The sequence below is a fragment of the Lipotes vexillifer genome, unplaced genomic scaffold (assembly GCF_000442215.2).
Source record: "Lipotes vexillifer unplaced genomic scaffold, Lipotes_vexillifer_v1.1 scaffold919, whole genome shotgun sequence".
In the NCBI taxonomy this organism is placed as follows: domain Eukaryota; kingdom Metazoa; phylum Chordata; class Mammalia; order Artiodactyla; family Lipotidae; genus Lipotes; species Lipotes vexillifer.
Window position 1 is genome coordinate 903,968 of NW_006775731.1, and position 5,218 is coordinate 909,185.

The 5,218-nt window shown below is 35.4% G+C and overlaps 1 protein-coding gene across 1 annotated transcript in view; it reads left to right on the plus strand.

The window, feature by feature from the left end:
• AKAP6 (A-kinase anchoring protein 6) overlaps positions 1-5,218 on the plus strand; it is a 382,763-nt gene that overhangs the window by 285,961 nt on the left and 91,584 nt on the right. The window lies entirely within an intron of this gene.

A 5,218-nucleotide genomic window follows, 5' to 3' on the forward strand; every position in this document is an offset into this window, starting at 1 on the left:
TAGGGAAAGGACAAGACAGGCAGATTTGGTGTTCTTATGCAGTATTTTACTTAAAATTGGCATTGAAAAGTTTTCAGTCATGGTTGTTTTTTATTTTTGTTCTATAACAGTGAATTTTGCTCTGGGTATTTATTTAAAAAGCCTTAGGTATTTGTTATGTAAAAGGAATGATTGGAGAAATAAGTTGCCAGGTTTCCTACTTAAGTTTTCTGAGTGATATAATTGGAATTAAATTATTAATGGGGGATACTTTAAAAAAGATTATTTTATGATCTTCTATTAGGGAATTTGCAATTCATTTTAATATTTGTAGTTTGATTTATATTAAAGATAATGCAATCTATATCCAATTAACAATACATGGCCAATGTAATGTGATTTCCAGATCATGCAAATGAAATAAGCTAGAAGAGGGGGGAAAACTCAATTCTTAACCTCAGATGTAATTTGCTGTGTGAGTTCTGGCAATTTTAAATGACATTGCACTTTTTAATTTTTCCAAAGGCTCAGCAGCAGATTTATCCCAATCAAGAAAGCCTATTATCAATTTACAAGGACAATTATAGGAGTCTTTATAATTTCTCTGTGCAGTTATTTGCCATAAGTTGCTAATGGTAAAAATACAAGGAGTTTGCAAGAAATAAAGACTTTTGACAAAACAATAAGACAAACTTATTGTTTGTCTTGGGCTTGAACCCTCTTCTTCAATCTTGAACATCTTCCCTAAGTGTTGGTGATATTGGCTCCATGTGAAACATCACATGCATTGTGAGATGCTGGACACTGGTGCTCTGAAAAAGGGGGCAGTGCAAGAACTGCTGCAAAGGGGACACTGGCCTCTAGCAGATTCCTGCACTCAGCATGTACAGCTGAGCTGTGGACCCTGGACTTTTATATAAAAAGACTCTTTGTTCACCACTGAATGGCATTAGGCATGGACTTGCTGAGGGGCCACCATGAAGCCTCGCATGAGGAGGGCAAACACTAGCCCGAAAACACAATACGGGAGTCATAGACGGACACATCCCTGCATTTTTGTGCAAAAATGCATATTTTCACACATAATTTTACCAGTGGTTTGGTGTTTTGGTGTGTTCCTAGCGTAAGCTTTCTTGTTGGTAGACTATAATACATTTTATTTTCTCAGTGTATTTTCTCTACCTGTTGTGTGTTTATGGGAAAGGGGATTATGCTGGATATACAGGTGTTTATGGTATTACTTTGCACTGGGAAAGATAATCAAACTGTAATTATAATAACTAGATCATTTTCCTTGCTTTTACTCTTCCTCATATAAAATCACATGAAGCCCAGTTAAAGAACAGTGTAAGATGTAAATACTCAAACCCTGAAGATACAGCATCTGACAGCCCTATTCTAATAATCAAGAAAATTCTTTGGTTTAATTCTTGTGTTTTTCGTAGCCAAAACTTCACTCTCCGCTCAGCAATGTCTGGTCTCTTTTCAGCATAACCAACAGAAGCACCATACAAAAGTCTTACAATGGATGTCTTAATCTCTCTGTGTGCTTTTTAGAGCATTATTTTGAATTCCATCATGCTGCCTTTTTTCTCTCCTCTTCTGAAGTTTTATTACAACAGCAGAATTCCCAGGGAGCTTTGGGGGCAAGGTTCACATAATATAGCCCTGAAGTTTTGCTTAGGTGGAATCCATCCCCCAATCCTGGCCATCTTTTGATGATCTTTGTATTTCAAAAAGATTCACTGGGTAGAGTCTTGTAGCATTAGCTGTATGTAGTTTATTTTTTATTTTTTTACTTACTAGACGGTGAGCACCGACATCCCTTTCATGACGCTTTCTTTCTCTGACCTCACAGTGACAAGGCATCTTGTTCTTTAACATTGAGGGAGGCAGAAAAATGCTTGAGTTGCTCAATGTGTGCCTTCTATACCAGTTTCAAAATGGCTTATTCTTCTGGTTTCCATGGTGACAATTAACACTGTTTCAAGGCATTGTTCCAGTCTCCATTTGGGCAGAATTTTCGGTGTGATTTTTAACAAAAAAAAAAAAAAAAAAAAAGGAAAAAAAAAGGTTTGGGGGGAAAAATCCCTTTAGCATAACTGTCAAAAAAGTTATCTCAATCAAGTCTTCATGCATTTCTAATTTTATTTACTTCAGAAGTCCTGTTTTGGCTGACTTTGTTTTATAATTCAATTTTAGTATTTGTGCTTTTAAAAAGGAAGCACTGAATAAGAATTTTCTAAAAACTTCTTTAATTCTTAGCTTTAAAAATTAGCTGGTGTTTGTGGTTATTTTTAATTCGGTTTTTAAAGGTTTCTTTATATACCTCTATATACACACAGGAGTGGCATTTAGAATAGGAGTGGCCTGTGTCTTTAATTTAGATCATTCACATATCTATTAGGAGGCTTCATTAGTCAAAATTGAATTGGCCAAGCAAATACACTTAATAATGTAAATACGCCCTTTCAATAGAATATATTTTATTTTTGACTAGACAGGCCCACAGCAGGTGCTGTGGGGAAATTAAATACTGGATGCTTATTTACCTTAGCACTCAAGAAAAGCCATCTGACTTTAACTTTGTTAATCTCATTTTTGACTATTGAAGAGTAGTCTATATCATAACATCCCTAGACTACAGGGCACAATGGGGCAACCTCTGCTCACTTACTGCTGTGGACGGAATGAATATGAAGACTAAATTATTTTCTCACCACAGGCTAGAGTAGCCCTACTTGATAGAATGACCGAGAACTAATAGAGCTGGCAGTTGATTGTCCCTCTCTAATGCTTCTGAAAATGTTGGAGAGAGAAAAGCAAAAACATACTAACATCAACAAAAATATAACTCTCTGGCATGATGACATATACAGCTTGAGGCCCTAAATTATATCAGATTCAACCTTCACAGTGCTTCAAAAATTAAAATAAATATTTTCATCTGAAATTACATGACATTCTCTTACCTCTCACGCACATACCAATACATCTAACAATTAGCTGTATTCTCTTAGCCTTTATAGTTTGAAGGCATTGTCCATCAATCACATCTTTCATCAGTCTGTTTATACAGTAGGTTACATGGTGACAAAGACAGAGAGCATACTTAAAGACAGGATTTTTAATGTAATAACCTTTTATAATAGCCGTTGCAGTGACTACCAGTACTAGATTTCACAGAGAAAATTATTTTATTATGTCTAAAATTAAATTAATTATTTTTTATATTTTTATTATTACAAGACTATGATGTTTATGGGACACATCTAAACTGTTGTCTTTCTTGACTGATCTGCTGTGTAGGAGCTGTTCAAAGTTGGGGTAACGAGAGGGGGTGAGCTTGTCACAAGTGAAAGTGATAACTGGTCGAGGCTGATCCCGGGTGGCACAGCTGGAGGACTCCCTCTGTCAATTAATGCACATGGCATAAGCAAAAGATTTGAATAGGATTCTTCTGCTTGCTTGAAATGCTAGTTCCCCAAATATTATGTCAAAGAAGTCTTACCAAATTGATTATGTAAATCTTTGTCAGCCATATCATCTTTAGATGGGACTCTGATTACATAAAGCGGATTGCCCTCTTCTCCAATCATTGCTCTGATAAATAAAACGCTATAGGTTTCTAGAATACTTGTTGAGTGTTGAGTCCAGAAAACTCGAGTGGACAGTGTGTTTTATAAGTGTTGGAGTAATGTGGTCTTGGTAATTGCCTGCCATTAGAAAATACAATCAGAATTCCCATGTATCACAGGCCAAATTCTGGAAGAGCTCTAAAGCAACCCTTGATTCTTTTCATTATGCATATTCATGTAATTTTGGATACTCTGACACCCTGATCAACATTCATTAATACTACGAAATGCTTTAAATCACCTCATTTAAAACATTTTGTTCTGTGATCCACAAATGACTAACATTTGGAGAAGTTTACATAATACAAATGATGTGCATGTTTAGTGTAAATGAAAGATTAAAATATGAAACTAAAAGTATGCAAACATATGCAGGAAAATGCTGAGGACCTATTAACCGAAACAGGGATTTTACACCTTATTTTCCTTTAAGCTGCTTCCAATTGTATTTTAGTTTGAGATCTTACACAGTATCATGTTTTCAAGGTGAATAAAATCACCCAAGTGCTTGGGCATGTTTTGAACGTGCTGATTTCCTCCTTTGCCCAGACAAAAGCATTTCTTATTAGATCTGGTAAGGTGCTCATCTTAGCTCAGTTAAGACAATGGTGTATTATTACCAAGGACCCCAGTAACCTAACTTTTATGCATTGAAGAAAGAAGTTTAGGGATTGCCAGTATACATTTGGAAATGTGCTAACGTTGTAAAATATGTTTAATACTCTAACCAGAATCTAGTTTTTCTATTCAGAGTTGTTTTTAGGTGCACATTTAAAAAATACATCCATAGTCATATATAGTTGTCCTATAATATAGGACTTTCTAACTATGAAGTTATCCAAATCGAGTTATTTGAAGGGAATCACCCTAGTTAACTGTCACATTAAATAGCACTTATTAGCACCAGCAAAACATCCTTTAGGAGACACCCACTTGGCAGTTTGTTAGAATACAATGTATACTGCGGGAAGAGAGATCTGTAATCGATTGTGATGTTTGGGACATTTTACAGCAATCAATAAGGAAGTGTAGATTTGTAACCATTCTCAAAACACTGTTTTTTTGTTTTCTGTTTTTTCCTCTCTATATGTACCTCTTCTCCAAGCCCACACAGAATTTTTAAGTAAAAGAAAAATGGAAAAAAAAAGTTAACAGAATTTAGGGGACTTATAGGATAAGGAGGAAGTTACACACTTTTTAGGGATCATTTTATTTGTACCACTCTGAGACTAGTCCTTTGGGAGGCAGAGATGAGTGATGGGCAGTACTCTGGAGCCAAATGTTGGCCAAAACTAATTTTGATGTTAAATCCCTCTAGACCAGGTATGTTCCTATTTGGAGTATTTTGAGATAAAGATCCAATGTGTGCACAAACTTTAGTTTGGAAAGACATAAATCATAGTCAACTAAATGGAATACCTTGGGTGTTTGCATATATGTGAGAAATTTGTATATTTTTAACTGTTTTCAGCAATTTTTCTCAACTACTCAAGTTTCTTAGTTTAGCCTCCCCATTAATTTTATTGGAAGCACAAACTCTTAACACCCATGAGCCTCACTAACTCTGTGCTCAAAGATTTTCTAAGAACACCTCTTTCCCT